At 45.5% G+C, this 11191-nt stretch overlaps 1 long non-coding RNA gene across 1 annotated transcript; it reads left to right on the top strand.

Moving 5' to 3' along the window:
- Positions 1-2820: 2820 nt before the first annotated feature.
- LOC132206075 (uncharacterized) lies at positions 2821-5216 on the top strand. The gene is made up of 3 exons (XR_009442805.1): positions 2821-2957; positions 3436-3792; positions 5085-5216. It is a non-coding gene; the product is annotated as an uncharacterized LOC132206075 (long non-coding RNA).
- The last annotated feature ends 5975 nt before the right edge of the window (positions 5217-11191 follow it).

Below are 11191 nucleotides of genomic sequence, written 5' to 3'. Positions count from 1 at the left end.
TGGGATTAGCTCAGCACTGAGAAGCAGAGGAGATGGTGAAATAGCAACACGTGGAAACTGAGTGAAGTGAAACAGGAAAAAACTTACAACTGCTGCAGCAGCTGGAAGTTGAATTGTTAAACTTTGCTTCCTGCCTCGTGCCTCGATACAATCCAGTTTCAATCAGGCTCCTTGGTTCTGGAACAAAAACAGAAATAGCTGGAAATGCTTGGCAGGGTCCACCAGCATCTGTGTAGTGTGTTCAGTTTTCCTCAGTTATAGATCCTCGGATCATTGAGAACAACCTCTCTTTTGTTTCTCATTGAACTTTCTCATTGCCTTGTGATTTTGAACAGCTTTATCAAATCTAATCAAATAAGTTGTTTAATTTAATTCACTAAAATGGGTTATAAATACATCTTGTTTTGCTTCCTACATATTTCAGTTGAGAGTGTGTGACGTTATTTGGTTCGTTCCAACTGACCCTAACCCTATCTCTTCTGTTTTATAGAAACAACAAACTGAATGAGTTTCACCATGTTCATTGTTGCTATGGAAACACAGACTGTATTTACAAATGATGCATTGAGTTAATATTTGAGGAAGTTGTTTTGCTTACGCTCAGCTGACTTCTTTTCTCCAAATCTGAATTAGAATGTCAATTCCTGTCATAGGATAAGTTTCTTTCTGAATTGTCAAATAACAACTGTTCATCAGAATGAATTGTTCTACATTAATATTCAGGTATACGTCAGCCGTGAGTTTTGTTACAAACTGTATTTAGTTTCAAGAGAAGTATAAAGCTGATGATATTTGTTGAAGGGTGAGATTCCCTGTGGGGCACACAGTGTGGTACAAAATTGGAATGCACCTCCTCAAGTAGCAAGTGTTGCTCTGTCATTTGTTAATTGTTAAATTCAAATTTAATAGGCTTTTCCTACCTGAAGCATGACAAACAAGCTGGGAAATAGTGCAGTGTGCAGGAAATCAAACCCCACTATTCCTGAACTCAAAGTCCCCAATTTATCTGTCAGATAGACACAGGCTGACAGTAAACACAGGATTCTGTACCTAACAAGAACAGCCTCTTATTATAAACAGATAGATTCTTTTTGTACCAAATGCGGAGGAATGGAATTGTGGGAGATATAGCAGTTTGGATTGGAAATTGGCTTGCTGAAAGAAGACAGAGGGTGGTAGTTGATGGGAAATGTTCATCCTGGAGACCAGTTACTAGTGGTGTACTGCAAGGGTCGGTGTTGGGTCCGCTGCTGTTTGTCATTTTTATAAATGACCTGGATGAGGGCGTAGAAGGATGGGTTAGTAAATTTGCAGACGACACTAAGGTCGGTGGAGTTATGGATAGTGACGAAGGATGCTGTAGGTTGCAGAGAGACATAGATAAGCTGCAGAGCTGGGCTGAGAGGTGGCAAATGGAGTTTAATGCAGACAAGTGTGAGATGATGCACTTTGGTAGGAGTAACCGGAAGGCAAAGTACTGGGCTAATGGTAAGATTCTTAGTAGTGTAGATGAGCAGAGAGATTTCGGTGTCCATGTACACAGATCCTTGAAAGTTGCCACCCAGGTTGACAGGGCTGTTAAGAAGGCATACAGTGTTTTAGCTTTTATTAATAGAGGGATCGAGTTCTGGAACCAAGAGGTTATGGTGAAGCTGTACAAAACTCTGGTGCGGTCGCACTTGGAGTATTGTGTACAGTTCTGGTCACCGCCTTATAAGAAGGATGTGGAAGCTTTGGAAAGGGTGCAGAGGAGATTTACTAGGATGTTGCCTGGTATGGAGGGAAGGTCTCACGAGGAAAGGCTGAGGGACTTGAGGCTGTTTCATTAGAGAGAAGAAGGTTGAGAGGTGACTTAATTGAAACATATAAAATAATCAGAGGGTTAGATAGGGTGGATAGGGAGAGTCTTTTTCCTAGGATGGTGATGGCGAGCACGAGGGGGCATGGCTTTAAATTGAGGGGTGAAAGATATAAGACAGATGTCAGAGGTAGTTTCTTTACTCAGAGAGTAGTAAGGGAATGGAACGCTTTGCCTGCAACGGTAGTAGATTTGCCAACTTTAGGTACATTTAAGTCGTCATTGGATAAGCATATGGACGTACATGGAATAGTGTAGGTGAGATGGGCTTGAGATCGGTATGACAGGTCGGCATAACATCGAGGGCCGAAGGGCCTGTACTGTGCTATAATGTAATGTTCTATTCTAAACATAGCTAAATGACTACATCAATACAAATCCTACCCAGTTAACGTACTAAACCCTACCTAAATCCCAGCCCCCAACCCTTGCAAACATACAGAGAAAAACATATTGGTGTCATGGGTGTGGGGACAGTTTGGGAAGGCAGTTCCAGTTCACAGGGATCATTGATTGTCAGGAATTTCTGTTCTTTAATCTCCCTTCTGCAGCTGCTTTTTACTCATCTGTTGAGAAACAACTAAATGGTACATATTACCCACAAAGTCTCCTAGTTGCATGGCTCACAGTCACTGGTGAGGGAAAATAAAATGGCTTTCTTCAGGCTTTAGTTACTTCACTGGGAAGTGGGAGCACAGGAACAGGAGGAAGCTATTTTGTCCTTGGCATTTGTTAGACAGGAACAGGAAGAGATCAATAGACCTGGTGAGGTTGTTCCAGAGGAACAGGAGGAAACCATTTGGCCCAAAGAGCATGTTCGGCTTGAATTGGAGGAGACCATTAGCCCAACTCCAGCCTGTGACAAAGGAACAGGTAGAAATCACACAGCTTGACTTGAAGCAATCGCACAAGAACAGGAGTAAACCATTCTGTCCCTTTAATTTCTCACACAGGTATAGGAGGAGGCCAGCCTGTTTCATGGGAAGAAGAGGCGGTCCATTTAGCCCTTCTTGTGCCTGTTACATTGGAATAGCAGGCTGCCATTTGGGCCATCGAGTCTGTTCCAAAGTAACAAGAGAAGGCCCTTCATTCTCTTAAGGTAATTGCGCATGAGCGGGAGGGGCCCATTCATCTCCACTCCAGCCTCTTTCTCCATGTGATATCAAGAACCGGCTGGAGACTCTGGACACTGCAAAGGCTATGGGCCCTGACAACATTCCGGCAATAGCACTGAAGACTTGTGCTCCAGAACTTGTCGCTCCCCTAGCCAAGCTGTTCCAGTACAGCTACAACACTGGCATCTACCTGACAATATGGAAAATTGTCCAAGTATGTCCTGTACACAAAAAGCAGGACAAACCCAACCCGGCCAATTACTACCCCATCAGTCTCCTCTCTACCATCAGTAAAGTGATGGAAGGTGTCAGTAACAGAGTTATCAAGCAGCACCTGCTCAGCAATAACCTGCTCAGTTGAGCCCAGTTTGGGTTCCGCCAGGGCCACTCAGCTCCTGACCTCATTACAGTTCTGAGGAAGTCCACTTGAAATGAAATGTTAATTCTGATTTTTCTCCACAGATGCTGCCAGACTTGCTGAGGTTTTCCAGCAATTTCTGTTTTCAATTCTGGACTTCATTACAACTGTGGTAAAAACATGGACAAAGGAGCTGAATTCCAGAGGGTGAGGTGAGAGCGACAGCTCTTGACATCAAGGCTGCATTCAACCGAGTGTGGCATCAAGGAGCCCTGGCTAAACTGGAATCAATGGATATCAGGGGGCAAACTGAAGTCATACCTGACACATAGGAAGATGGTCATGGTTGTGAGAGTTCAATCATCTCAGCTCCAGGGCATCTCTACAAGAGTTCCTCAGGGTGGTGTCCTCGGCCTAACCACCTTCAGCTGTTTCATCAATGACTTTCCCTCCATCATAAGGTCAGAACTGGGGATGTTCACCGATGATTACACGATATTCAGCATTATTCAAAATTCCTCAGGTACTGAAGCAGTCCATGTTCACATGCAGTGTGTTCTGGACAATATCCAGGCTTGGGCTGACAAGTGGCAAGTGACATTTACTCCACACAAATGCCAGGCTATGACCATCACCAATAAGAGACAATCTAACTACTGCCCCCTTGACATTCAATGTGTTACTGTCACTGAATCCCCCTCTATCAACATCCTGAGGGTTACCACTGACCAGAAACTCAACTGGACTCACCACATTGGCTACAAGAGCAGGCCAGCGGCTATTAGTACTGTGGCAAGTAACTCATCTCCTGACTCCCCCAAGTTTGACCACTATCTGTAAGTCAAGAGTGTGATGGAACATTCCCCATTGACCTGGATGGGTGTAACTCCAACAACACTCAAAAAGCTCGACACCATCCAGGATAAAGCAGCCCGCTTGATTGATACCATTTCCACAAACATTGAACTCCCTCCACCACCAACACTGATTAAAGATAAAGTCACCATAATCCCAGTGGACCACAGGGCTGCATTCTCATTAGAGAGAGAAACTGATTGGCATCGGTGAACATAAGGGTCACTACGTCTCAGATGAGGGGGGGGAGAATGGGAAAGAGAGTCCTTCACAGTAACTTCAGCCAGTGATGGGAACTGAACCCACACTGTTGGTGTCACTGTGCATCATCAACCAACTGAGCTAACCGACAACCCCTCAGTAGCAGCAGTGTGTACTATCTACAAGATGCACTGCGGATATTCACCAAAGATCCTCAGACAGCACCTACCAAACCCATGGCCACTTCCATCTGGAAGGACAAAGGCAGGAGATACATGGGAACACCAGCCCCTGAAAGTTCCCCCCTGAGCCACTCACTGCCCTGATATGGAAATATATCACCGTTCCTTCGCTGTCGCTGGGTAAAAATCCTGGAATTCCCTCCCTCAGGGCATTGTGGGTCAAGCTACAGCACATGGACTGCAGCAGTTCAAGAAGGCCGCTCACCCCCACCTTCTCCAGGGGCAACTAGGGATGGAGAGTAAATGCTGGGCAGCCAGAGGTACCCATATTCAATAAGTGAATAAAAAATGGAAATAGCCATTTAGTTCCTCTCAGACTGTTACAAAGGAGCCAGAGTTTATTCTACCCCACCCCCACCCTCTGTCCTGCGTATTAACTGACATTTTTCCAGCCACTAACAGTTCTGAGGAAAGGTTATTTGACCTAAAACATTAACTCAGATTTCTCTCCACAGATGCTGCCAGAGCTGCTGAACTTTTCCACGAATTTCTGTTTTTGTCTCTGATTTACAGCATCCGCCATTCATTTGGTTTTTATTCGGCCTTTGAGCCTGTTTCGAAGGAACAGAAGGAGGCCATTCACTTCCTTGAGCTGGTAGCATTGGACCAGGTGAGGTCTTTCTGCCCTCTCAAGGCTGCTCCAGGCAACAGGAGGATGTCATGTTGGAACCATTTAACAACTTGAGTTTGTTTTCGGAACAGGGCTGTGTCAACAAGACCTCCTACAGCTGCTTTTACTCAGGAACAGAAGGTGGCCATTCATCTCCCTGAGCCAGCTCGGTGATGTAATTCTGTGCTAATCCTGTCCATCCACAACTAAATGTGGTGAATCACTTGGTGCATGCCTGGTCCCAGGGCTACAACAGACAGAGTGACAGCATTCCCCTTCAGCTCTACCCTCTATTCAGGAGCCAGTGACACACTGACATCACAAATTGTCTGTGCGTTCTCATTTTTTTTGCCAATCCTATTTCACTTCGTGTTGGGTCTCTTGATTGAAGTGGGTTGTAAATGGAAGGGGTTACAGAGTCATAGAACAGACTCTTTGGTCCAGCTCGTCCATGTTCCCAAACTAACTTAGTGCCACCTGCCTGCTCCTGGCCCATATCCATCCAAACCGTTCCTATTCATATACTTATCCAAATGTCTTTTAAATGTTGTAACTGTACTCACAATCCACCACTTCCTCTGGCACTCATTCTACACACAAACCATACTTTAAGTAAAAAGGATTGTCCTTTTTAAAATCTTTCTCCTCTCACCTTAAAAATATGCCTCGGTATAAACTTCCCAACCCCGGGGAAAAGACCTTTACTAGTCACCTTACCTGTACTCCTTGTGATTTTATAAACCTTGACAAAGTCTCCTCCAACCTCCTACATTCCAGTGAAAAAAGTCCCAGCCTATCCAGCCTCTCGTTATAACCCAAACCCTCCGTTCCAGTGACATCCCGGTAAATCTCTTCCAAACTCTCTCCAGTTTATTAACACCTTTTCTATGACAGGGACTGCACATAGTATTCCAGATGAGGCTTCACCAACATTGTCTACAACCTCAACATGACACCTGACACCAAGACTCAATGATCTGAGCAATGGAAACAATGTGCTAAATGCCTTATTAACCACCCTGCCTACCTATGATGCAACTTTCAAAGAATTATGTACCTGAACCCCTAGGTCTCTCTGTTCTACAACACCGCCTAGGGCACTGCCTTCAATTGTATAAGCCCTGCCCTTGCTTGTTTTGTGAAAAGGCAATAACTTATATTTATCCAAATTAAACTCCTTCTGCCACTCCTCATTCCATTGGCCGATTTAGAGTCGCCGAGTTATAGAGCTGTATAGCACAGAAACAGATCCTCTGGTCCAACTCATCCATGCCAACCAGATATCCTAAATTAATCTAGTCCCATTTGTCAACATTTGGCCCATATCCCTTTAAACCTTCCTATTCATGTACCTAGCCAGACACCTTTTAAATGTTATAATTGTACCAGCCTCCACCACTTCCTCTGGCAGCTCATTCCATAAATGCACCACCCTCTGCATGAAAAAGTTACCCCTTAGGACACTTTTAAATCTTTCCTCTTTCACCTATGCCCTCTAGTTTTTCAATTCCCTGTCCTGGGGAAAAGACTATAGACTATAGAAAAGTACAGCACAGTACAGGCCCTTCGGCCCACGATGTTGTGCCGTGGAATAATCCTAATCCAAAAATAAAATAACCTAACCTACATTCCCCTCAATTCACTGCTGTCCATGTGCATGTCCAGCAGTCGCTTAAATGTCACTAATGACTGTGCTTCCATGACTACCACTGGCAAACTATTCCATGCGCTCACAACTATCTGGGTGAAGAACCTCTCTCTTACGTCTCCTCTATACCTTCCTCCTAACACCTTAAAACTATGACCCCTCCTGGCAGTCAATCCTGCCCTGGGGAAAAGTCTCTGGCTATCGACTCTATCCATGCCTCTCATTACCTTGTACACCTCAGTCAGGTCACCTCTCTTCCTCCTTCTCTCCAGAGAAAAAAGTCCAGGCTCGGTCAACTTCTCCTTGTAAGACAAGCCCTCCAGTCCAGGCAGCATCCTGGTAAACCTCCTTTGCACCCTCTCCAAAGCCTCCACATCTTTCCTATAATAGGGCGACCAGAACTGGACACAATATTCCAAGTGTGGTCTCACCAGGGTTTTGTAGAGCTGCAGCATAACCTCGCAGCTCTTAAACTCGATCCCCCTGTTAATGAAAGTCAAAACACCATATGCTTTCTTAACAACCTTATCCACCTGGGTGGCAACTTTGAGGGAGCTATGCACTTGAACACCAAGATCCCGCTGTTCCTCCACACTGCCGAGAATCCTGCCTTTAATCCTATATTCAGCATTTAAGTTCGACCTTCCAAAATGCATCACTTCGCATTTATCTAGGTTGAACTCCATCTGCCATTTCTCAGCCCAGCTCTGCATTCTGTCAATGTCTCGCTGAAACCTGCAATAGCCCTCAATACTATCAACGGCACCTCCACCCTTTGTGTCATCAGCAAACATACTAACCCACCCCTCAACCTCCTCATCCAAGTCATTTATAAAAACTACAAAGAGCAGAGGCCCAAGAACACAGCCCTGCAGGACACCTCCAGGCACTGACCTCCAGGCAGAATACTTACCATCTACAACCACGCTCTGCCTCCTGCCAGCCAACCAATTCTGAATGCAGACAGCCAAATCACCCTGTATACCATACCTCCTGATTTTATGAATGAGCCTGCCATGGGGAACCTTATCAAATGCCTTGCAGAAGTCCATGTACACCACATCCACTGCTCGACCCTCATCAACCTGTCTCGTGACTTCCTCAAAGAACTCAATAAGATTTGTAAGGCATGACCTGCCCCTCTCAAAGCCATGTTGACTCCCTTTAATCACGCTATGCTTTTCCAAATAGTCATAAATCCTATCCCTCAGAATTCTTTCCAAATCCTTGACTATTTACCCTATCCATGCCCCTTGTGATATTATAAGCCTCTATAAGGTCACTCCTCAGCCTCCGGCTCTCCAGGGAAAATAGCCCCAGCCTATTCAGCTTCTACCTACTGCTCAAACCCTCCAACCCTGGCAACATCCTTGTAAATGGATGTGTGTTTGCTCGCTGAGCTGGAAGGTTAGTTTTCAGACGTTTTGTCACCATTCTAGGTAACATCATCAGTGAGCCTCCGACGAAGCGCTCGTGTTATGTCCCGCTTTCTATTTATCTGGTTAGGTTTCCTTGGGTTGGTGATGTCATTTCCTGTGGTGATGTCATTTCCTGTTCTTTTTCTCACAGGATGGTAGATTGGCTCCAAATCAATGTGTTTGTTGATGGAATTCCGGTTGGAATGCCATGCTTCTAGGAATCCTCGTGCATGTCTCTGTTTGGCTTGTCCTAGGATGGATGTGTTGTCCCAGTCAAAGTGGTGTCCTTCCTCATCTGTATGTAAGGGTACGAGTGATAGTGGGTCATGTCGTTTTGTGGCTAGTTGATGTTCATTGTAATCCTTGTAAATCTTTTATGAACTCTTTCAACTTTCATAATACCCTTCCTATAGCAGGGAGACCAGAATCACATGTAGTATTCCAGAAGTGGCCTAACCAATGTACTGTACAGCTACAACATGACCTCTTGGTCCATTGGCCCATTTGATCACTGTCATGTTGTACTCTGAGGTAACCTTCCTGGCTGTCCAATACACCTCCAACTTGGTGTCATCAGCAAACTTACTAACCATACCTGCTGTACTCACACCCAATCATCTATATACATGGTGAACAGCAGCGGATCCAGCACTGATCCATTGATCGGGATCTCTTTGTAATCATAGATTAATCCTTTGCTGTCTAGTATGCCACCAATTTTGGTGCCATCCACATACTTACCGACCACAACTCCTACATTCTCATCCAAGTCATTCATACAAATGACACACCCAGTACCGATTCCCATGGCTCACCCTGGTCAAAGGTCTCCAGTCCAAGAAAACCCCCACCACCCCCCACACCCCCACCACCCTCTGTCTCCTGCCGTCAAACCAATTTTGTAATGATTTTGGGTTAACCTTGAATGAGATACTCATTGGAAGTGAAAAGCAGCTATCACCATGCAAGGTGCTGACCCACGATAACACCAAGTGAGAGGTGGCTCTGACATGAGATGTCTCCCCGTATGGTATCAGGGTGGTGCTGGCCACTGGCGGCACAATGGAGAGGGATGCACGATAGCATACGCTTCCTGGACTTCGGCTGATGCCAAATACAAATACACCCAAACAGAGAGGATGGTTTGCTGGTCATCTTTGGCGTGAAGCAGTTCCACCAGTACCTTTACGGACAGGAATTCATCATATTAACAGATCACAAGCCCCTGCGAGGGCTTCTGAAGGAAGACAAAACAGTGCGGTCTATAGCTTCCGGTAGAACTCAGTCTTGGGCCCTTATTCTCAGCACATATAAGTTAGAACATCATCCTAGAGATCAAGTGGCTAATGCAGATGCTTGGAGCCGCCTCCCAGTGGCAGATACTCCACCAGTGGTGCCTCCCCTGGAAGAATCTGTTTTGGTTTTAAATTTGCTGGGCACCCTTCAGTCATCACAGACAATATCCGACTGTAGACACAAAGGTCCTGTCCCAGTGAAACTGAAATAGCTGGTGGTAATGGGAGAAACAGAAGGGCCATTACAACCAGAATTGAAACCTTTTTGGACCTGGGGAGACCAGATCACAGTACAGGACAGCATATTACTGCCGGGTGATTGTCCTGAGTAAAGGTCACTGCCAGATATTGACTGAACACCACCCGGGTCATCTAGGGGTTTCCAAATGAAGATGTTGGTGAGGAAATTGTTTCTTTACTTCAGGGGATAAACATTTGTGTCAGAACCATGGAAATGGCCCTGTACGGTACAAGGCAAGGTCGGCATGAGGCCGTGTTCTATGACATACTAAGTTTGGGTAGGTGAGGTGGTCCTGTACAAACATGAGGATTACCTGAAAGCTGCTGCTTTGCAAACGGGGCAGGAGCAAAACATACCTGGACCCTGAGAACAGCCAGAAGGTCTGTCAGCTTTTCCCGAGATACTCTGGGCACAAGAGATGGGCTATGGTCTGGTGCATGCCGCGTGTGTCAGAGTCCGAGTTACAGGACCCAGAACTGGGGCAAAACATCACAGAAAAAGCTACAAGAGACAGACCAGGAATACATCCCTGCATTGCGTGGGGTGGGGGGTGTTGGGGGTTGTGGTGTGTTGAATTTGGAGGGGAGGGTGGTATATAGTGATTGGAGCCAGTGCCAGGTAGCTCTCATTGGCTATAGATCCCTGATTGGGGTTGTTAACCTGGGCCCATTAGGGAGCCTTGGCTGACAGATATAAACAGGAGATTCAGAAGGTCTTCTCAGTCTAGAGAGTGATTCTGAGCTGAGTGACCACAGCCAGTGTACTGTGCACATGTAAATAAAGGGTGACTTGGTGGTGGGATACTAGCTACTGTGCAGTTATTTCAGTTTCCGGTTGTCAAGCTCGACCCTGAATCCCATGTGATCTAAGTTTACTAATCAGTGCGAAACCTTGCTAAAGGTTTTAGTAAAGTCCAAGTAAACAATGTGTATCACTCTGTTTTCATCAATCATTTTGGTTACTTCCTCAAAAAACTCAATCATGTTTGAGAGACACAATTTCCTTCACACAAAACCATGTTGACCATCCCTGATGCCTCTCCAATTGCTACCTTTCAGAGTCACTTCCAACAACTGAGCTATCACCAACGTCAGACTCAGTGGTGTGGAGTTCCCAGGCTCTTCCCTATAGCCTTTAGGTTGAATCACCTGAGACCGTGTGGGGAGCTGCCACTCCCCAACCAGTTCCCTGTAAAGATTGTTAATAATGAACCAGCTACACCCACTGGTTACTGGCTACTGCTTACCTTGAGCGTAGAGTCATACAATCACTGAGTTACACAGCATACACCCTTCAGTTCAACCTGTCCATGCTGACCACGTATCCCAAATTAATCTAGTCTCATTTGCC

Source organism: Stegostoma tigrinum, chromosome 30 (genome assembly GCF_030684315.1).
Source record: "Stegostoma tigrinum isolate sSteTig4 chromosome 30, sSteTig4.hap1, whole genome shotgun sequence".
Classification (NCBI taxonomy): Eukaryota; Metazoa; Chordata; class Chondrichthyes; order Orectolobiformes; family Stegostomatidae; genus Stegostoma; species Stegostoma tigrinum.
Note: the sequence above shows the minus strand (reverse complement) of the source record. Positions and strands in the feature narration are given on the sequence as shown.